We start from the raw sequence: 25474 nt of genomic DNA on the forward strand, positions 1-25474 counted from the left end.
TTTTTGTGAATCGGCCAACAAGGGGCAGCTGGCTGCGGAGAGCGACGCCTGACATTTCCTTCAGAGAACGCCATGTCCTTGGCCTTTGACTGTCACCCACCTATCATGAGACCGCCTGCAGCCCGGGACCCAGAACCCCTCCCGAGTCCCGACAATATCTCCAGACGGGTGTGAGGAACCTGCAATTATTAATCTGCAGTCTGTATAATTATCTGGGAGAGGAGAAGAGGGGGGTTGGGTGACACCTTCCTATTTCTGGGTGACACTCTCATATTTCAATGTATTTAGAGGCAGAAATGTGTCCAGAGGGAGGACAGAGGACACCGAAGAAACAAGCGCCGGGCCAAGGTCACGCTTTGTTTTGTAGGGTGACACGGCCGCCGGGTAGGATGGGACGGGAAAACAACAGCAGGAACGACTGGCTGCAGAGGAAAAGGAGATTGTTTATTAAGGGAGGAATTGGCATTAGATGGACTTCAAAAACCTGACCCCCTCCTAGCCCAAAAGAGGTATTTCTAGAGGCTGGCCTCAGACTTGCAGTCATACATGATACTATATGTGTTGTGGTGCTAATCATCTAGAAGGCCACATATACAGAAGATGCTTCTGACCTATATGATGCACTGCATTGCAGAGAATGGCGTGGCAGGTGTGTCCTGTCCAGTGTCCAGGTGTGCTGGCAGCCCTTTTCAAAGCCAGCAGATTGCTCTCCGTTGCCCCAGTGACGACGTCCGTTTGGACGAAACACGTAAGGTGAAGCTACAGTGGTGATGTCATCAAAAACAGCAGCTTGCCTTAACGTGCGCAGAGATGCCCCCAAAGCTCACTTTATATATGTATATATATATATATATATATATATATATATATATATATAGTATAGATGTGCTGCACCATCAGAATTTTCAATGTTATGTTCAACTGAATTACCTTTTAATGGAATTCAAGCTTTACATAAAACAGGGAACACGTCGGCCTCGCTAGATAATAATATGCTATATTATATTTCTGGAATTTAAAAATGTTACTTTTGTTGTGGAAAATAAAAACAGGAAGGATGGGAGGAAGGGAAAGACACAGGAAGGGAGGAAAGAAAAATAGGAAGGAAGGAAGGGAAAGAAAAACAGGAAGGAAGGGTGGAAGGGAAAGAAAAACAGGAAGGAAGGGTGGAAGGGAAAGAAAAACAGGAAGGAAGGGAAAGAAAAACAGGAAGGAAGGAAGGGAAAGAAAAACAGGAAGGAAGGAAGGAAGGAAGGAAGGAAGGGAAAGAAAAACAGGAAGCAAGGAAAAGAAAAACAGGAAGGAAGATAGGAAGGGAAAGAAAAACAGGAAGGGAGGGAGGAAGGGAAAGAAAAACAGGAAGGAAGGGAAAGAAACACAGGAGGGGAGGAAAAGAAAAACAGGAAGGGAGGGAGGAAGGGAAAGAAAAAAACAGGAAGCAAGGAAAAGAAAAACAGGAAGCAAGGGAAAGAAACACAGGAGGGGAGGAAAAGAAAAACAGGAAGGGAGGGAGGAAGGGAAATAAAAACAGAAAGGAAGAGAGGAAAAGAAAAACAGGAAGGGAGGAAAAGAAAAACAGGAAGGAAGGGAAAGAAAAAACTGAAAGGAAGGGAGAAAGGGAAAGAAAAAACAGGAAGGAAGGGAGAAAGGGAAAGAAAAACAGGAAGGAAGGGAAAGAAAAACAGGAAGGAAGGGAAAGAAAAACAGGAAGGAAGGGAAAGAAAAACAGGAAGGAAGGGAAAGAAAAACAGAAAGCAAGGGAGGAAGGAAAATAAAAAACAGAAAGGGAGGAAAAGTAAAACAGGAAGGGAGGAAGGAAGGGAAAGAAAAACAGGAAGGGAGGAAAAAGAAAACAGGAAGGAATGGAGGAAGGAAGAAAAAGAAAAACAGGAAGGGAGGAAGGAAAAGAAAAACGGGAAGGGAAGAAGGAAGGAAAAGACAAACAGGAAGGGAGGAAGGAAGAAAAAGAAAAACAGGAAAGAAGGAAGGAAAAGAAAATCAGAAAGAGAGAAAGGAACAATCAATAAAGGCATCAATAAAAAATAAAAAAAACAACAAAAAGAAGAGGAAAGAAGAAAAGAAAAACAGGAGGGGAGGGAGGGAGGGAGGAAGAAAGGAAAAGAGGAAGGAATTGAGGAAGGAAGGTAAAGAATAACAGGAAGGGAGAAAGGAAAAGAAGAAGGAAGGAAGGAAAAAGAAAAACAAAAGAAGGAAGAGAGGAGAGAAAAGAAAGAAAGGGTTTCTTAATAATAATAATAAAATCTTTTTTCTAACAATAAATGATCCTAATAGCGTATTCCATATACAAAGATCTCTCTCTATCTGCAGAGAACGGAGCGCGCGCCGTCAGGCCCGGTCTTCCGATGTAAAGAGAAAATAAACTTGTAGGCTATAAATAGCGACAACACTTTATACATCACAAACTTCCCTTCATAAGATTTACACGGATAGCTCAAACATTATAGCAGAACTCCAGCTTTTGCTTCAATCCTCACCTTCAATCCAGAGCCGTCTCCTGCAGTAATTTCTCTCCACCAGTAGATGTCCTCAGTCTTCCAGGTTGAATGATGTCCAGCATCATTCTACCCACTTCCTCTGAGCCCAGGCTGTCTTGGACACACCCCCTTGGGGGGATGTCACCACACCAGCCGCTGTCACAGGGGGAGAAAAGGGATCACCTGTGACACCCCCTGACCAATGAACACAAAGGTGATGTGTATGGTGTGTTGTTGTGCTCCTCCTCCCCCGTTGCGGCGTGCCTGCTGTCACAGAGAAGGGTACGGACTGTACACCGGCTTTTATGGGAATATTTTTAGCTCTGTGTGTTGTCCTGCCTCCCCACACCCAGAACTCGCTGTAGTATTTTCATGACTAATCGGCAGGAAATAGTGGAGCTGTGAATGAGCAAACGCGTTATTCAGACTATTTCAGAAGACGATGAAGGTGAAGGATACAAACAAGGATACAATGGGCCGCCCGCCGCCGCCGTGATACATTCATCCTCCTGAAAACTTGTTTTTGCTGTCATGAGTTATGTGACCTATTTGCACGCATCGAAAAGCGACACGCATACCATAGTCACAGGTGAACCCGGGGGAAGGGGGAGCAAAACACCAAACTGCCCCACAGGTGAACCCGGGGGAGCAAAACACCAAACTGCCCCACAGGTGAACCCGGGGGAGCAAAACACCAAACTGCCCCACAGGTGAACCCGGGGGAAGGGGGAGCAAAACACCAAACTGCCCCACAGGTGAACCCGGGGGAAGGGGGAGCAAAACACCAAACTGCCCCACAGGTGAACCCGGGGGAAGGGGGAGCGGGGGCAGGGAGAGGGGGAGCAAAACACCAAACTGCCCCATAGGTGAACCCGGGGGAAGGGGGAGCAAAACACCAAACTGCCCCACAGGTGAAGCCGGGGAAAGGGGGAGCGGGGGCAGGGAAGGAGGAGCAAAACACCAAACTGCCCCACAGGTGAAGCCGGGGAAAGGGGGAGCGGGGGCAGGGAAGGGGGAGCAAAACACCAAACTGCCCCACAGGTGAACCCGGGGGAAGGGGGAGCGGGGGCAGGGAAGGGGGAGCAAAACACCAAACTGCCCCACAGGTGAACCCGGGGGAAGGGGGAGCGGGGGCAGGGAAGGGGGAGAAAAACACCAAACTGCCCCACAGGTGAACGTGGGGGCAGGGAAGGGGGGAGCAAAACACTAAACTGCCCCACAGGTGAACCCGGGGGAAGGGGGAGTGGGGGCAGGGAAGGGGGAGCAAAACACCAAACGGCCCCACAGGTGAACCCGGGGGAAGATGGAGTGGGGGCAGGGAAGGGGGAGAAAAACACCAAACTGCCTGCTGGTGAACGTATGATGTTCTATGGAGGTTGGAGGTCTGCTGGTGAATGTATGATGTTCTATGGAGGTCTGTTGGTGAACGTATAATGATGTTCTATGGAGGTTGGAGGTCTGTTGGTGAACGTATGATGCTCTATGGAGGTTGGAGGTCTGCTGGAGAATGTATGATGTTCTATGGAGGTTGGAGGTCTGTTGGTGAATGTATGATGTTCTATGGAGGTTGGAGGTCTGTTGGTGAACGTATGATGTTCTATGGAGGTTGGAGGTCTGTTGGTGAACGTATGATGTTCTATGGAGGTTGGAGGTCTGTTGGAGAACGTATGATGTTCTATGGAGGTTGGAGGTCTGTTGGAGAACGTATGATGTTCTATGGAGGTTGGAGGTCTGTTGGTGAACGTATGATGTTCTATGGAGGTTGGAGGTCTGTTGGTGAACGTATGATGTTCTATGGAGATCTGTTGGTGAATGTATGAGGTTCTATGGAGGTCTGTTGGAGAACGTACGATGTTCTATGGAGGTTGGAGGTCTGTTGGTGAATGTATGATGTTCTATGGAGGTCTGTTGGTGAATGTATGATGTTCTATGGAGGTCTGTTGGTGACCGTATGATGTTCTATGGAGGTTGGAGGTCTGTTGGTGAATGTATGAGGTTCTATGGAGGTCTGTTGGTGAATGTATGATGTTCTATGGAGGTTGGAGGTCTGTTGGTGAATGTATGAGGTTCTATGGAGGTCTGTTGGTGACCGTATGATGTTCTATGGAGGTTGGAGGTCTGTTGGTGACCGTATGATGTTCTATGGAGGTTGGAGGTCTGTTGGTGAATGTATGAGGTTCTATGGAGGTCTGTTGGTGACCGTATGATGTTCTATGGAGGTTGGAGGTCTGTTGGAGAACGTACGATGTTCTATGGAGGTTTGGGCCTGGATCAGGCGAGGTCTGATCTGGAAAACAGCTAAAGCTGCTAGAAGCGAGGGAAAGTGCGTGGAAGAAATGATTTCCTATATTTGATCAGAATTGGGTGAAAGGTTTCGGCGTAGTAATCGCGTGATCGACACGTTGCGTTGTTGTTGCCCAAATTTAGAATCAGCATGAAATGACTCGGCTGAATCAGATTTATGCTCCAGATTTCAACACGTATTTACAACGGCCGGCACCATATTGTACCCGGGAGATAAGGATCAGTGAGTCACGTTATGGCTCACCTCTACCCCACTCCGATCCTGCATGCGCTGCAGCCAATTGTGTAAACTGTCACCCAACTGCAGAGAGGAAATCGATCACAAGTGACACTTACTAATCCAGATCCCATCATCAAATGGCGCAATTCTTTTTTTTTTAAATAGCAAAAAAACTTCCTTTTTCTTTATTTTAAAGTATTTTCTTACTCCAAGAAAACCTTCAGGCAGCAGCAAATGTTTTCTCAATATATGTCCCCAATGATCTCTTACACTCTGTTGTCAGCTAATCACTCCTTAACGCTGCTTCTCTGAAATTCCTCTTGGGAGGGCGACCAGTGTAGACATCACTTGAGCACCCAAGTCAGGAGCACATGGTCCCTGATCCCCAATAATAGGAAAGCACATGTGCATTTCTGTCCAAGGCCTGCCCAAGTCAGGCGCGCATGGTCCCTCATCCCCAATAATAGGAAAGCACATGTGTACCTCTGTCCAAGGCCTGCCCAAGTCAGGCGCGCATGGTCCCTCATCCCCAATAATAGGAAAGCACATGTGCACCCCTGTCCAAGGCCTGCCCAAGTCAGGAGCACATGGTCCCTCATCCCCAATAATAGGAAAGCACATGTGCACCTCGGTCCAAGGCCTGCCCAAGTCAGGCGCACATGGTCCCTCATCCCTAGTAATAAGAAAGCACATGTGCACCCCTGTCCAAGGCCTGCCCAAGTCAGGAGCACATGGTCCCTCACCCCCAATAATAAGAAAGCACATGTGCACCCCTGTCCAAGGCCTGCCCAAGTCAGGAGCACATGGTCCCTCATCCCTAGTGATAAAGCACATGCACGCCCGACCTAGCTTGTAGCGCACAAACTCTAGACCAGTGGATGTAACTTTTGAGGTATAGGAGGCCTTACATCACCAAAGGGCAGCACATAATGTTCACTATATGTAATACTACAGAAGACGGTCTATGGACAGAGACTATGAATATGCTGCAGGTGTTTTTGGAGACTAGAGATATGGTGCAGGACATAGACTGAGTCTGGGGGAATATTACATGAGACTGCTAGAGATCACTACTATTGCAGTCTCTTTATAACCAAATGCACCCACCAATGACCACTTGGGTCTGAGAGCCACACAACAAGTACAAAAGGGCCGCATATTACCGTTGGGCAGCAGGTTGAGCACCAGGGCTACAGACATTATCCAATAATCACATTAGTGCCCTCGCCCCCAGTGCCATGATAAAATGCGTGCACACCCCATGCCAGGCTGAATTGCATGCACTGTAGACATCACACAATGGTTGCATGATTGCCCTCCTCCCTAGGTGCCATTATAAAGCCTGTGCCAGGCTGAGGCGCACACATAAGGGTTGTTATATCGGGGTTCCGGGGGACCCTGCAAAGCAATGCAGCCACCCCTAAAGACCCCTAAAGACAGCAATAGAGAAGAGAGGAACGTCTGGGGTGGAATGCAAACAAGTGACAAGCTGCAGACAGAAAGCTAAGAGGAAGCATGGGAAGTCCTGCAGTGTGCTGCTATAGATCACATTTCACACTGAAGGTTTAATAACACTAAAAATATCTGCTAACGAGGCGACCTGCTGATGGAAGGGGGAGGGGGGGGGGGTCAAGAGAAACCGGGCAACAAACCCGAAAGTGTATGTACGGGCAAAGAAAAATAAAAAGTGTGTTTGTGTTCCACAATCACAACATGCTCAGTGCTTTGCATGAGTGAGCACACTGTCAAAGAAAGCATACGTGTTGATCCTGCCAGAAATCCTGCCTACAAGACATTTCCTTTTATAGGTGACGACGCCAACCCTGGGAATGCAATGGCACAAACCTTGGCTATCCAAGACAATAAAGTGGAGTGATGTGCAATTTCTGCAACAATGGAAAGATCTCAAGTGTTCATAGCCAACTTCTTCCTGGATGTCATGGCGATCCTTTTCTTCAATACTTTCACAGTCACTGAGCCCAGAGAAGTGCGCAGGCCAGGAATTCGGATTTCTCTCAGATGTATACTTGTTCAGGGATTAGTATTGAAGCCAGCAGGCCAGGCAACTAGAAGGTTCAGAAGGAGGTCAGCAATGGTGCCCCCCCCCCCCCATACTTCCCTCTGTGCTGCTCCCCTTTAATATACAGAATGTTCCATATTTCAGGACTGTCCCCCTTTAATATACAGAATGTTCCTATATTACAGGACTGATCCCCTTTAATATACAGAATGTTCCTATATTACAGGACTGTCCCCCTTTAATATACAGAATGTTCCTATATTACAGGACTGATCCCCTTTAATATACAGAATGTTCCTATATTACAGGACTGTCCCCCTTTAATATACAGAATGTTCCTATATTACAGGACCGTTCCCCTTTAATATACAGAATGCTCCATATTACAGGACTGTCCCCCTTTAATATAAAGAATGTTCTTATATTACAGGACCGTCCCCCTTTAATATACAGAATGTTCTATATTAGAGGACTGTCCCCCTTTAATATACAGAATGTTCCTATATTACAGGACTGTCCCCCTTTATATACAGAATGTTCTATATTAGAGGACTGTCCCCCTTTAATATACAGAATGTTCCTATATTACAGGACTGTCCACCTTTATATACAGAATGTTCCTATATTACAGGACTGTCCCCCTTTATATACAGAATGTTCCATATTACAGGACTGTCCCCCTTTAATATAAAGAATGTTCTTATATTACAGGACTGTCCCCCTTTATATACAGAATGTTCTATATTAGAGGACTGTCCCCCTTTAATATACAGAATGTTCCTATATTACAGGACTGATCCCCTTTAATATACAGAATGTTCCTATATTACAGGACTGTCCCCCTTTAATATACAGAATGTTCCATATTACAGGACCGTCCCCCTTTAATATACAGAATGTTCTATATTAGAGGACTGTCCCCCTTTAATATACAGAATGTTCCTATATTAGAGGACTGTCCCCCTTTAATATACAGAATGTTCCTATATTACAGGACTGTCCCCCTTTATATACAGAATGTTCTATATTAGAGGACTGTCCCCCTTTAATATACAGAATGTTCCTATATTACAGGACTGTCCACCTTTATATACAGAATGTTCCTATATTAGAGGACTGTCCCCCTTTAATATAAAGAACGTTCCATATTACAGGACTGTCCCCCTTTAATATACAGAATGTTCCTATATTACAGGACTGTCCCCCTTTATATACAGAATGTTCTATATTAGAGGACTGTCCCCCTTTAATATACAGAATGTTCTATATTAGAGGACCGTCCCCCTTTAATATACAGAATGTTCTATATTAGAGGACTGTCCCCCTTTAATATACAGAATGTTCCTATATTAGAGGACTGTCCCCCTTTAATATACAGAATGTTCCTATATTACAGGACTGTCCCCCTTTAATATACAGAATGTTCCTATATTACAGGACTGTCCCCCTTTAATATACAGAATGTTCCTATATTACAGGACCGTCCCCCTTTAATATACAGAATGTTCTATATTACAGGACTGATCCCCTTTAATATACAGAATGTTCCTATATTACAGGACTGTCCCCCTTTAATATACAGAATGTTCTATATTACAGGACTGATCCCCTTTAATATAAAGAATGTTCTTATATTACAGGACTGTCCCCCTTTAATATACAGAATGTTCCATATTACAGGACTGTCCCCCTTTATATACAGAATGTTCTATATTAGAGGACTGTCCCCCTTTAATATACAGAATGTTCCATATTACAGGACTGTCCCCCTTTAATATACAGAATGTTCCTATATTACAGGACTGTCCCCCTTTAATATACAGAATGTTCCTATATTACAGGACTGTCCCCCTTTATATACAGAATGTTCCTATATTACAGGACTGTCCCCCTTTATATACAGAATGTTCTATATTAGAGGACTGTCCCCCTTTAATATACAGAATGTTCCTATATTACAGGACTGTCCCCCTTTAATATAAAGAACGTTCCATATTACAGGACTGTCCCCCTTTAATATACAGAATGTTCCTATATTACAGGACTGATCCCCTTTATATACAGAATGTTCCTATATTACAGGACTGTCCCCCTTTATATACAGAATGTTCTATATTAGAGGACTGTCCCCCTTTAATATACAGAATGTTCCTATATTACAGGACTGATCCCCTTTAATATACAGAATGTTCCTATATTACAGGACTGTCCCCCTTTAATATACAGAATGTTCTATATTACAGGACTGTCCCCCTTTAATATACAGAATGTTCCTATATTACAGGACTGTCCCCCTTTAATATAAAGAACGTTCCATATTACAGGACTGTCCCCCTTTAATATACAGAATGTTCTATATTACAGGACTGTCCCCCTTTAATATAAAGAATGTTCTTATATTACAGGACTGTCCCCCTTTAATATACAGAATGTTCTATATTACAGGACTGTCCCCCTTTAATATACAGAATGTTCCTATATTACAGGACTGTCCCCCTTTAATATACAGAAAGTCCTATATTACAGGACTGTCCCCCTTTATATACAGAATGTCCTATATTACAGGACTGATCCCCTTTAATATACAGAATGTTCCTATATTACAGGACTGATCCCTCCAAGCTGCACCAGCAGAAAGAGGAACTACATGTAGTAGCAGTCAATGCACAGAGAGCACTAGACGGGTCCAGAGTCCATGGTGTGTATTTACAATGCAGATTGCTTTAGAATATCTACTGATACAAACAAGGCTGCAGACTGTAAATTAAAAAAAAAAAAAAGCTCAACCTCACCTTTCTTCACCCCTGACAGTTGCTAAGCAACCATTCTTGTCATACCTGTGTTGCAGGTGCACCTCCGGCCAGGGACACACCCCCTTAAAGTGACACTTCCAGTCCTAAAACCTCACATTTAGTATTAAGAGACAAAATACTTTTTCTGATGAATTTATTTTAATTTATCTTCCAATAGAAGCACCTAACACTTAGATCTACCTGTAGATAGAGAGATAAATAGAGAGATAATTAAACATTCTCCCGCCACAATGGCCCGGATTCACAAAGCACTTGCGCCGACGTATCTCGAGATACGCCACGTAAGTGCAAATATGCGCCGTCGTATCTATGTGCCGTGCCCACAAACTGAGTAACTTGCCTACGCCGGCGTAGAGTGAGCGCATATTTACGCTGGACGCATGTGGCGCTCCCATTGATTTCCTATTCAAATATGGAAATGAGGGAGATACGTCGATTCACGAACGTACTTGCGCCCGGCACATAATATACGTGGTTTGCGTAAGTCGTACATCGGGCGTAAAGTTATTCCCCATATAGGAGGCGCAACTAATACAAAGGTATGGACCAGGGAACACAGCCGTCCTATCTTTTGTCGTTTACGTTGTACGTGAATATAGCTGGGCGTAGGTTAAGTTCACGCCGTAGGCAGTGATCCGGCAAATCTTAGGGAGTAGTTCCGACGTGATTCTGAGCATGCGCACTGGATGCGTCCACGGGGCGGCGCATGCGCCGTTTGTTATTCGTATCTTTATGGCGCTCGGCCCATCATTTGCATGGGGTCACGCCTCATTAGCATGGCTCACGCCCACTTCCACTTACAACGACTTACGCCTAAGAAACCCAGCGCAGATTTGGTGGCAAGTGCTTTGTGAATTCGGTGCTTGACTCTCTGCGCTGCGTTGGCGTAGCGTAAAGAAGATAAGCTACGGCGGCATAAATATGCGCCGATGTATGTGAATCGGGGCCAATGACTTCTGTATCTAAATATTTAGTAAAAAACTCTGAAATGTTTTATTTATAGTTTATTTATATTATAAATGAGTTTCTAGATTATATTTGGTTTATGTTTGTTATTGTTTTGTGTTATTATATTGGATTTGTTTTTGTGTAAATATCTTATTGCTTTTTCTGTTTGTTTTTATCATGCGAGTGTTTTGACTTACATTTCTCTAAACAATAAACAGTAAAGTTGATATTTTTGGGGGATTTTCTGCTGCAGAAATTGTAGATTTGAGTAAACAGAAAGTTGCCTGAATAGCCAACAACCTGAGCTGGCCTCCCCCGGCCAGGAAACCACAAAAGCACTCCGGCTCCATCCCACCAGCCCCAGTCCAGGCCGGCAACAAGGAGCCAGTGTTCCCAGAGAGAACAGAAGGGTACACATGGCAGGAAGCCTGCAGACCTGGACAGAGGAGCTCACACTCTACACAGGTAGGACACAGCAGGCGGACGCTGATCAGCCATACAAGCTAATAACACAAAGGGGTTGATTTACTAAAGGCAAAGTGACTCTGCAAGTGCAGTTGCTCCAGAGCTTAGTAAATAAGGAAAGCTTCACTTTGTAAATAATACCCAATCACCTGCAAGGAAAAAAACAAACAGCATTTTCGCTTGCACACAATTGGATGATGGAAGTCAGCAGAGCTTCTGTTCATTTACTAAGCTCTGGAGCAGCTGCACTTGCAGAGTAGACAGTCTTGTTTACTTTAGTAAATCAACCCCTATGGGCCTGCCTTTCACCGGACCACAGAGCTTACACTTCACTGACAGCTACATTTTACAGGCATCGTCTAGTTTGTATATAATACAGACACATACAATCCCTGTACAGTCAAATCACATGTCCTGGTAGTTGTGGGCAACTCAGGGCTTTATACTCCATTACTGCCTTGTACTGTATGTTACCTTTTCTGTATCTGTATATTATCCAATGTGGGATTTATTTTATACACCGAACATTTTATATTGTATAATCCTCCTTCAGTGTGCTGGAGAAATTCACAACACTTTGCACTGGAGAGTAAAATATGCATCATTTTTGCCACATTCATCAGATGCTCAGATTGTAAACTAGAAATGAGACTATAGCTGCAAATGCAGGACAGCTTGTTTCCTGTATTAAGGAGGACTCTGCCATGGTATGGAGGACTGTGCCATGGTATGGAGGACTGCACCGTGGTATGGAGGACTGTGCCGTGGTATGGAGGACTGTGCCATGGTATGGAGGACTGGGCCATGGTATGGAGGATTGTGCCATGGTATGGAGGACTGTACCGTGGTATGGAGGACTGTGCCATGGTATGGAGGACTGTACCGTGGTATGGAGGACTGTGCCATGGTATGGAGGACTGTGCCGTGGTATGGAGGACTGTGCCATGGTATGGAGGACTGTACCATGGTATGGAGGACTGTACCATGGTAAGGAGGACTGTACCATGGTATGGAGGACTGGTCACCATTACAGAGCTCCTTGTACTGGATTGTACTCACATCATACTATAGATGACTCCACTCCTCACACAATATAATTGTACTATACATTACTGAGATCACTGGACAACAATCCTCTACATCAGGTTATTATACTATTACTCAGATAATAATACTGTATATGACTGAGGTCCCTGTAGTTGGTAATAATACTCAGGCTACATATTACTGAGGTCCCTGTAGTTAGTAATATGTAGTCTGAGTATTATTACTGAGGTCCCTGTAGTTGGGAATAATACTCAGGATACATATTACTGAGGTCCCTGTAGTTGGGAATAATACTCAGGCTACATATTACTGAGGTCCCTGTAGTTAGTAATATGTAGTCTGAGTATTATTACTGAGGTCCCTGTAGTTGGGAATAATACTCAGGATACATATTACTGAGGTCCCTGTAGTTGGGAATAATACTCAGGCTACATATTACTGAGGTCCCTATAGTTAGCAATAATACTACATATTACTGAGGTTCTGATGCTTTAGTAATGTACTGTGCAGCAATGTGTACTATGCAATGAGTAACTATTTTATGAACAACAATATTACTGAGATCCTCCATTCCACTGATCAGCACACTGTGTGATATGATTGAGATCTCTGAACGGTATTTACATTATAACCCCCCCCCCCCTCCATTCATTTGTATGATAGTGGGGAGATGTTCTGTAGTTCCTAGAAGAGGAGGCTGATAACTCAATACATAAGAATTGACAAGCATATTGGATTTGTGGCATAAAAGGTATTTTCGGTTCTTACTAAAAATGTTATTAGTCCAACAAAACCAAAGAAACAAGACAAGTGATAAATCCTCCGACAAGCCGCAATACAAGAACATTCTGATGATTCGATACATTGTAAGAGAATTGTACAATGTCTGCGGCTTTGCTGAAATTGATACTTTATAACATTCAATGGATCGCTGCATCCGGCATTATATCCGAGTTCCCCCCCCCAGTACCGTCCACATCCCCGAACTGTACAGAACAGAGAACACCTCTGTCATCCATCATCCTATTCCATAAATCCTGATCTACAGACAGAATCTCTCCACACACAACACAATCATCTGACATCCGCATACAATCTTACTGAGTTCAAATTGATACTTTATAACCTTCTATTGATTGTTACATCCGCCATTATATCTCATCTCTGTGCATAAACCATGTATGGTGTACCCCAATATTGTCCAACAACACCCCTGTAATGCTTCACCTGATCAGTGATCCTCCTATTCCATAAATCCTGACAACAACAAATAGAGAGACCCCCCCCCCCCCTGTACACAACCATCTGATCAATGATCCTCCTATTCCATAAATCCTGATACCAACAAATAGAGAGACCCCCCCCCCCCCCCCTGTACACAACCATCTGATCAATGATCCTCCTATTCCATAAATCCTGATACCAACAAATAGAGAGACCCCCCCCCCCCCTGTACACAACCATCTGATCAATGATCCTCCTATTCCATAAATCCTGATACCAACAAATAGAGAGACCCCCCCCCCCCTGTACACAACCATCTGATCAATGATCCTCCTATTCCATAAATCCTGATACCAACAAATATATAGACACCCCCCCCCCCCCCTGTACACAACCATCTGATCAATGATCCTCCTATTCCATAAATCCTGATACCAACAAATAGAGAGACCCCCCCCCCCCTGTACACAACCATCTGATCAATGATCCTCCTATTCCATAAATCCTGATACCAACAAATAGAGAGACCCCCCCCCCCCTGTACACAACCATCTGATCAATGATCCTCCTATTCCATAAATCCTGATACCAACAAATATATAGACCCCCCCCCCCCCCTGTACACAACCATCTGATCAGTGATCCTCCTATTCCATAAATCCTGATACCATCAGATAGAGAGACCCCCCCCCCCCCCTGTACACAACCATCTGATCAATGATCCTCCTATTCCATAAATCCTGATACCAACAAATAGAGAGACCCCCCCCCCCCCTGTACACAACCATCTGATCAGTGATCCTCCTATTCCATAAATCCTGATACCATCAGATAGAGAGACCCCCTCTGTAAACATTCATCTGACACCTGCATACAATCATTTCCTGTACAGCACTAAGGGGGTAGACCCCCAATCCAGCCTGCAGTGCTCCCCATGCAGGGTGCTCAGTCCATGTCTGGGATCACAGGTAGAGGGGAGACCCCAGACCCCCCCATAGTGCTCACCATGCAGGGTGCCCAGTCCATGTCTGGGATCACAGGTAGAGGGGAGACCCAAGAAGCCCCCCATAGTGCTCACCGTGCAGGGTGCTCAGTCCATGTCTGGGATCACAGGTAGAGGGGAGACCCCAGACCCACCCATAGTGCTCACCATGCAGGGCTCAGTCCATGTCTGGGATCACAGGTAGAGGGGAGACCCCAGACCCCCCCATAGTGCTCACCATGCAGGGTGCCCAGTCCATGTCTGGGATCACAGGTAGAGGGGAGACCCAAGAAGCCCCCCATAGTGCTCACCGTGCAGGGTGCTCAGTCCATGTCTGGGATCACAGGTAGAGGGGAGACCCCAGACCCCCCCATAGTGCTCACCATGCAGGGTGCCCAGTCCATGTCTGGGATCACAGGTAGAGGGGAGACCCAAGAAGCCCCCCATAGTGCTCACCGTGCAGGGTGCTCAGTCCATGTCTGGGATCACAGGTAGAGGGGAGACCCCAGACCCCCCCATAGTGCTCACCATGCAGGGCTCAGTCCATGTCTGGGATCACAGGTAGAGGGGAGACCCCAGACCCCCCCATAGTGCTCACCATGCAGGGTGCTTAGTCCATGTCTGGGATCACAGGTAGAGGGGAGACCCCAGACCCCCCCATAGTGCTCACCATGCATGTCTGGGATCACAGGTCCTCAGGCTGGGAGCTCCTCATCCTTCCCAGTATAATCCAGTAGAGTATTCCAGGCTGATCTGTGTGCACAGCTTGTACTCTCCTCCTCCTATAACCAGCCTCTGTCTATTTCCTCCTGCCTTACAGGGCAGATGATAGTTTATATGAATGGGTTGGGCAGTGACGTCACACAGACACCCCCTCCCAGCTCAGGCTTCTTAAAAGGGCAACAGGCAAGTGGGGGAGGGGAAGAGGGGACCCGCAGGAGGAATGCTGGGGCAATGTCTGAGTGGTGTCACAGCAGATTATTCTGCAGCCCCCTCCATGGGGAGGAAAAATCAGAGGATGAAATAGTTGTGCCCAGATTGGAGATCCTCAGAGGAGTGCCAGGGGGTGCTGCAGGTTCAGCTAAAAGGAAGACTCCCATAGACTTCCATTGTATGAGAGCGGAAAACAGGAACATGGGCACTGATTATTAATAGAAACTAATACAACACAACAAATGATACATCTATCTATATATATAGATCCTGTGTAATAATCATATTTACTATATAACATTTATATGTTCAGAATTATTGTACATTATATATATTTATATATATATAAAAATGTTTTGTCTATTGTAGTAATTATCAACAAATATCTTTTCTCTTCTCTGCTCACATAAAATAAACATAAAACATAAAATAAACATAAAGTAGACAGTATAACGTTTATTATATTTTAATATAATTATGACTGCACTTTATATAAAACGAATAATAATAATATATATAAATAATAATAATAATAATATATATAATTTATAAATATTTATATTTATTTATATCATTATGTATTTATAAATACTCTAATAGCACAATATACATTTCTCCCAGCAAATACAAAGTCCTATATAGTATAGAGAACAATGCACCTTTGTTCAGATCTGGATGGTTACAAACTCCAGTGAAAAAGACCTAAATATTATTATATTTTTAGTATTGTATTTGAACCAGTAGCAGCCACTGTGCCATCAAATGTAGCCACTGTGCCCATCAAACACAGCCACTGTGCCCATCAAACGCAGCCACTGTACCCATCAATTTCTGCCACTGTGCCATCAAACACAGCCACTGTGCCCATCAATTTCTGCCACTGTGCCATCAAACGCAGCCCTGTGCCATCAAACGCAGCCACTGTGCCCATCAATTGCCGCCACTGTGCCAATAAACGCAGCCACTGTGCCCATCAAACACAGCCACTGTGCCACTGTGCTAACCCTAATCCTAACTCTAGCTTTGCAGTGAGTCTTTCAACTTTTTTTTAACGTTTTTGCAATATCGTTTCTTAGCTTTCTTTTGCATTTTTCCATGTTAGTGTTAAAAAAAAACGGTGAGCCATGTTTTTGAGTGTTTATTGACGTTCATCAGCGTTTATGAGCACTTGGCGGTTTTTTGTTGTAAAAAAAAACACTCCTGAACGCGATTTTAGGGCGTTCAGAAAACAGCCCATAAACGCCACTGCTGATAAACGTCCTTCCATGTGCACATAGACACATAGGATAACATAGCCACATAGGATAATATAGACACATAGGATAATATAGGATAATATAGACACATGGGATAACATAGACACATAGGATAATATAGAGGATAACATAGACACATAGGATAATATAGACACATAGGATAATATACACACATAGGATAATATAGACACATAGGATAATATACACACATAGGATAATATAGAGGATAACATAGACACATAGGATAATATAGACACATAGGATAATATAGACACATAGGATAATATAGACACATAGGATAATATAGACACATAGGATAATATAGACACATAGGATAATATAGACACATAGGATAATATAGGATAATATAGACACATGGGATAATATAGGATAATATAGACACATGGGATAACATAGACACATAGGATAATATAGAGGATAACATAGACACATAGGATAATATAGACACATAGGATAATATACACACATAGGATAATATAGACACATAGGATAATATACACACATAGGATAATATAGAGGATAACATAGACACATAGGATAATATAGACACATAGGATAATATAGACACATAGGATAATATAGACACATAGGATAATATAGACACATAGGATAATATAGACACATAGGATAATATAGACACATAGGATACTATAGACACATAGGATACTATAGACACATAGGATAATATAGACACATGGGATAATATAGACACATGGGATAATATAGACACATAGGATAATATAGACACATAGGATAATATAGACACATGGGATAATATAGACACATGGGATAATATAGACACATAGGATAATATAGACACATAGGATAATATAGACACATAGGATAATATAGACACATAGGATAATATAGACACATGGGATAATATAGACACATAGGATAATATAGACACATGGGATAATATAGACACATAGGATAATATAGATACATAGGATACTATAGACACATAGGATAATATAGACACATAGGATAATATAGAGGATAACATAGACACATAGGATAATATACACACATAGGATAATATAGAGGATGACATAGACACATAGGATAATATAGACACATAGGATAATATAGACACATAGGATAATATAGACACATAGGATAATATAGACACATAGGATAATATAGACACATGGGATAATATAGACACAGAGGATAATATACACACATAGGATAATATAGACACATAGGATAATATAGAGGATAACATAGACACAGAGGATAATATATAGGATAACATAGACACATAGGATAATATAGACACATAGGATAATATAGAGGATAACATAGACACAGAGGATAATATAGACACATAGGATAATATACACACATAGGATAATATAGAGGATAACATAGACACAGAGGATAATATAGACACATGGGATAATATAGACACATAGGATACTATAGACACATGGGATACTATAGACACATAGGATAATATAGATACATAGGATAATATAGACACATAGGATAATATAGACACATAGGATAATATAGAGGATAACATAGACACATAGGATAATATAGACACATAGGATAATATAGACACATAGGATAACACAGACACATGGGATAATATAGACACATAGGATAACATAGACACATAGGATAATATAGACACATAGGATAATATAGACACATAGGATAATATAGACACATAGGATAATATAGACACATGGGATAATATAGATACATAGGATAATATAGACACATAGGATAATATAGACACATAGGATAATATAGACACATAGGATAATATAGACACATAGGATAATGTAGACACATGGGATAATATAGACACATAGGATAATATAGACACATAGGATAATATAGACACATAGGATAATATAGACACATAGGATAATATAGACACATAGGATAATGTAGACACATGGGATAATATAGACACATAGGATAATATAGACACATAGGATAATATAGATGTGAAGAAAATAGACTTTATTCTGGACTTTCTCATAGGTTCTGTTTGTTTTTTAAGAACCCCTAGACCGATCTGGGTGAAATTTGGATATGTTGATCCCCCAGATCGGAGCTATCAGGGGATATGTAATTGTAGGGATACCTTGTGTGGAAAGGGGTGCTCCAACTTTTGGGAAACTTGGGGTGCTCTCTGCCTGGAGATAATTGGTTTATTCCTTAACTGATATCAATATCTCCCAGGCAGAGCTTGCTGTGATAATATCGTCTGCGGTGTCATGTAAATGAACTTTCGTCTGTCTCTCAAGAAGCATTCATTGTGTGAATTTCTATTGTTTAGCAGGTGAGAAGAGCTTATCTCTGCATCACCTCGTCTGGGTAACTGACCAGTAATTAACACATGTGGATTACATCGGAGACAGGACGTCTGTTTCCTTAGAGGTCGTTAGTAAACCATTGTATGATGTTGTGTGAGGAGATTGTCATTGTTCATCTGATTACTTCAAGTATTCCTTTTGCTGTATATAAGACCTGCCTCTCATTAAAGCTAGAAAATCTGGACACCCTTCATGAAGTCTTGGCTCATGTTTGGGGGGGAACATTCATCTTGGAAACTGCATTCATCTCCACTATCCCCCTACCTTCTATGGTAGCGATAATCACTTATGCTCTGCGATTGAGGGACGGAAAGAAGGCCGCAGTACCATAACCACTGCAGGTCTTAACAATAGACACATAGGATAATGTAGACACATAGGATAATATAGACACATGAGATAATATAGACACATGAGATAATATAGACACATGGGATAATATAGATACATAGGATAATATAGTACATAGGATAATATAGTACATAGGATAATATAGTACATAGGATAATATAGACACATAGGATAATATAGATACATAGGATAATATAGACACATGGGATAATATAGACACATAGGATAATATAGTACATAGGATAATATAGTACATAGGATAATATAGTACATAGGATAATATAGATACATAGGATAATATAGTACATAGGATAATATAGATACATAGGATAATATAGACACATAGGATAATATAGATACATAGGATAATATAGACACATGGGATAATATAGACACATAGGATAATATAGACACATAGGATAATATAGACACATAGGATAACATAGACACATAGGATAATATAGACACATAGGATAATATAGACACATGGGATAATATAGACACATAGGATAATATAGACACATAGGATAATATAGACACATAGGATAATATAGACACATAGGATAATATAGACACATTGGATAATATAGACACATTGGATAACATATAGACACATAGGATAATATAGACACATGGGATAATATAGACACATAGGATAATATAGACACATAGGATAATATAGACACATAGGATAATATACACACATAGGATAACATAGACACATAGGATAATATAGACACATAGGATAATATAGACACATAGGATAATATAGACACATGGGATAATATAGACACATGGGATAATATAGACACATGGGATAATATAGACACATAGGATAATATAGACACATGGGATAATATAGACACATGGGATAATATAGACACATGGGATAATATAGACACATGGGATAATATAGACACATAGGATAATATAGGATAATATAGACACATAGGATAATATAGGATAATATAGACACATAGGATAATATAGGATAATATAGACACATAGGATAATATAGACACATAGGATAATATAGAGGATAATATAGACACATAGGATAATATAGACACATTGGATAATATAGACACATTGGATAACATATAGACACATAGGATAATATAGACACATAGGATAATATAGAGGATAATATAGACACATAGGATAATATAGACACATAGGATAATATAGACACATAGGATAATATAGAGGATAATATAGACACATAGGATAATATAGACACATTGGATAATATAGACACATAGGATAATATAGACACATTGGATAATATAGACACATAGGATAATATAGAGGATAATATAGACACATTGGATAATATAGACACATGGGATAATATAGACACATGGGATAATATAGACACATGGGATAATATAGACACATAGGATAATATAGACACATTGGATAATATAGACACATAGGATAATATAGACACATAGGATAATATAGACACATAGGATAATATAGGATAATATAGACACATAGGATAATATAGACACATTGGATAATATAGACACATAGGATAATATAGAGGATAATATAGACACATTGGATAATATAGACACATGGGATAATATAGACACATGGGATAATATAGACACATATGATAATATAGGATAATATAGACACATAGGATAATATAGACACATAGGATAATATACACATAGGATAATATAGACACATAGGATAATATAGACACATAGGATAATATAGACACATAGGATAACATAGACACATAGGATAATATAGGATAATATAGACACATAGGATAATATAGACACATAGGATAATATAGACACATAGGATAATATAGACACATAGGATAATATAGACACATAGGATAATATAGACACATAGGATAATATAGAGGATAATATAGACACATAGGATAACATAGACACATAGGATAATATAGACACATGGGATAATATAGACACATAGGATAATATAGACACATGGGATAATATAGACACATAGGATAATATAGACACATAGGATAATATAGACACATAGGATAATATAGAGGATAATATAGACACATAGGATAACATAGACACATAGGATAATATAGACACATGGGATAATATAGACACATAGGATAATATAGACACATGGGATAATATAGACACATAGGATAATGTAGACACATAGGATAATATAGACACATAGGATAATATAGACACATAGGATAATATAGACACATAGGATAATATACACATAGGATAATATAGACACATAGGATAATATAGACACATAGGATAATATAGACACATAGGATAATATAGACACATGGGATAATATAGACACATACAGCCAGATTCAGAGAGACTTACGACGGCGTAGCGAATCGTATTTACGCTACGCCGCCGCACCTTAGAGAGGCAAGTGCTGTATTCACAAAGCACTTGCGTCCTAAGTTACGTCGGCGTAGCGTAAATGTGCCGGCGTAAGCGTGCCTAATTCAAATTGTGAAGAGGTGGGCGTGTTTTATGCTAATGAATCGTGACCCGACGTGATTGACGTTTTGAACGAACGGCGCATGCGCCGTCCGTGGACGTATCCCAGTGCGCATGCGTCGGATAGAATGCCTAAGATACGTCGAACAATGCCTACGACGTGAACGTAACTTACGCACAGCCCTATTCGCGTACGACTTACGCAAACGACGTAAAAAGATACGCTTGTTCCGGCGTCCATACTTTGCATGGGCTGCGCCACCTAGAGACCTGCTTTATCTTTACGCCGGCGTATGTCTTACGTAAACGGCGTAACTGAATGCGACGGGCGCACGTACGTTCGTGAATCGGCGTATCTAGCTCATTTGCATATTCGACGCGGAAATCTACCGTGTTGAATATGCGTTTAATCTACGTCCGTTTATGAGCTCCAGTGCGCATGAAGCCTTATAGGCAGCAATTTACATCAAAATGTTAGAAATGTCTACAAAATACTTTTTATATTTATCACTTACATATTTTATTTATATTTTTTCTTTTCACAAATATTTGTACGGAATTATGTCATTACATTTTTTTTTTTTATGGCAAAAATATTATTTTATTCCTGGATATCGTCCCTTCCTATCTGCAGGCTGAGCATGTCATGGGGGAGGGGAGCCATGCTGAGACTTGTAGTTGTTTTGATGGTTGGAGAGGATCAGCTCAGGATGTTCTGTGTGACAATGATGGGAGTTACAGTCTTTGGTTGTAGCAGCCAATCCGAGGTAGGGTGTTGCCTGGAGCAGCCAATTAGAATACAGGCTGCTGTACTCTCATTAGTTTTGTTTAGAAACACAAAAGTTAATATTTAATTTGCTGTTCCGGGTCACACCCCCAGCTTCCTCTGCCATCATTCTGATGAAATTCCTGCGGCCCGCTGCATTTTGGGATGAATTTTATTGGCGGAGATAAAATAGTTTATAGATCCGGGAACTTAAAAGCTGGAGAAATTATAGATGGATTTACAGTTTGTTAGGAACAAGGATTGTAGTGGCGGCTGGTACTCAAAATTTCATGGGGGGGCGAAAACAATCTGAAAAAAAAAAAAAAAACATCAATTGCAGCCACTGTGCCCATCAAATGCAGCCACTGTGCCAATAAATGCTGCCACTGTACCCATAAATTGCCGCCACTGTGCCATCAAACGCAGCCACTGTGCCCATCAAATGCTGCCACTGTGCCCATCAAACGCAGCCACTGTGCCCATCAAATGCAGCCACTGTGCCCATCAAATGCTGCCACTGTGCCCATCAAACACAGCCACTGTGCCCAATAAATTCTACCACTGTGCCCATCAAACGCAGCCACTGTGCCATCAACTGCAGCTACTGTGCTCATCAATTGCTGCCAATGTGCCCATCAATTGCTGCTACTGTACCCCATCAAATGTTGCCAGTGTGCCCAATCATACGCAGCCACTGTGCCCATCAAACGCTGCCACTGTGCCCATCAAATGCTCCCACTGTGTCTATCAAACGCAGCCACTGTGCCCAATAAATTCTACCACTGTGCCCATCAAACGCAGCCACTGTGCCATCAAATGCAGCTACTGTGCTTATCAATTGCTGCCAATGTGCCCATCAATTGCTGCTACTGTGCCCCATCAAATGTTGCCAGTGTGCCCAATCATACGCAGCCACTGTGCCCATCAAACACAGCCACTGTGCCATCAAACACAGCCACTGTGCCATCAAACGCAGCCACTGTACCCATCAAACGCAGCCACTGTGCCCATCAAATGCTGCCACTGTGCCCATCAAACGCAGCCACTGTGCCCATCAAACGCAGCCACTGTGCCCATCAAATGCTGCCACTGTGCCCATCAAATGCTCCCACTGTGTCTATCAAACGCAGCCACTGTGCCCATTAAATTCTACCACTGTGCCTATCAAACGCAGCCACTGTGCCATCAAATGCAGCTACTGTGCTCATCAATTGCTGCCAATGTGCCCATCAATTGCTGCTACTGTGCCCCATCAAATGTTGCCAGTGTGCCCAATCATACGCAGCCACTGTGCCCATCAAAAGCAGCCACTGTGCCCATCAAATGCAGCCACTGTACTCATCAATTGTTGACCGGCACTTACCTGTCTCGGAGTGGGTCAGCGCCGGTCTCCTGCACGTCCTCCATGTCTTCGTCCGTCCTCTCTCAGGCATCCAATCAGAGCGCCTGACGTTTCAACCAATCAGGTGACAGGTAACAGACCCGGCAACCTGATTGGCTGAGAGGCAGTGCAGTGTTAGCAAAGCAAATTCCTGCCCAGCATGGCGCCTGCTGATCACCTTTTTGGCTGTGGCTCCAATCAGGAGCTTCCAAAAAACACCTGATTAGGGGTGTCAGTGGCGACCATTGATAGATTCATGCAATTCATGAATCTACCTATGGTAATAAAACGGTGGCAGGAGAGAGGGGGTGGCGCCCATGCGCCCATTATGGACGCACCAACCTGGAACAGCCAGGCTCTGCTGCATTGCATGGGGCTGTTATCCTGCCATGGGGTGGACAGACATTGCATGCCCGCGCTGCAGTGCCAACCTCTGGCCATCCAATATGGTTGGGTTGTGTGGTTAAAAAATACAAGCAAGTTGACCGGCAAAATGATTATAAAACAAAGTATACAGATTAACATGTGCAGTGTATATAGCTGTGTGTCTTCTGCTTTCATCGGACAGCAACATCAATGATGGCACCATGGGTAACAGGGGCAATAGGGTGGCCATGAAAATATAAAGCACATGGCTGGGGTGGGCTGTGCTGTGTATGGGGTAGAAGGGCTAGGAAGAGGGTCCATAGTGCCCACCAAGAGGAGATGGAAGGGGTCAGGTTCTATCCCGGGACTTTGCACCTTCTGAATGTATGAAAACCTTATCAAAGCAAATCCTTTGCCATTACACAGCGCTCTGCATTCTCTGCTCAATGAGCCGGGCTAATCATAATAATATTACCCCCCCTCCCCCCGCCAAATAACATCCTGTGTGTGGTCAGATTTAGGCCTTGGAGACCAGAAAGGACGAGCTGTGCCGGGAAATCTCCCCGCCACTCAGCTCACACCATGATAAGTAAAGTGCACATTAGCTTTGCATCGCTCCGGAGACAACACCGCATTGTGTGCAATTAGTGGAGACGTGGAGAAGAAAGCGCCTCTTATCCTCGTCCTCTGAATGACTAAAGTGCTTCGAACTGCAAACACGGGACACGTCTCATCACTGCCAGGAGCCTGAGAACAATGCCTGCCCTTCCTTCATCCCTCCTTCCCTACCATTATCCTCCTTCCCTACCATCGTCCTCCTTCCCTACATTGTCCTCCTTCCCTAGCACTGTCCTCCTTCCCTTCCTTCATCCCTCCTTCCCTACATTGTCCTCCTTCCCTACCACTGTCCTCCTTCCCTTCCTTCATCCCTCCTTCCCTACATTGTCCTCCTTCCCTAGCACTGTCCTCCTTCCCTTCCTTCATCCCTCCTTCCCTACATTGTCCTCCTTCCCTAGCACTGTCCTCCTTCCCTTCCTTCATCCCTCCTTCCCTACATTGTCCTCCTTCCCTAGCA

General features: G+C 42.6%; 1 protein-coding gene across 1 annotated transcript in view; it reads right to left on the bottom strand.

The window, feature by feature from the left end:
• Positions 1-15347, bottom strand: part of ERRFI1 (ERBB receptor feedback inhibitor 1) — a 40602-nt gene extending 25255 nt beyond the window's left edge. The window contains exon 1 of the mRNA XM_040326567.1: positions 15189-15347. The gene's annotated coding sequence lies outside the window, so the exon portion shown is untranslated. The remainder of the gene's footprint in view (positions 1-15188) is intronic.
• Positions 15348-25474: the final 10127 nt, after the last annotated feature.

The sequence above is a fragment of the Rana temporaria genome, chromosome 10 (assembly GCF_905171775.1).
Source record: "Rana temporaria chromosome 10, aRanTem1.1, whole genome shotgun sequence".
Classification (NCBI taxonomy): Eukaryota; Metazoa; Chordata; class Amphibia; order Anura; family Ranidae; genus Rana; species Rana temporaria.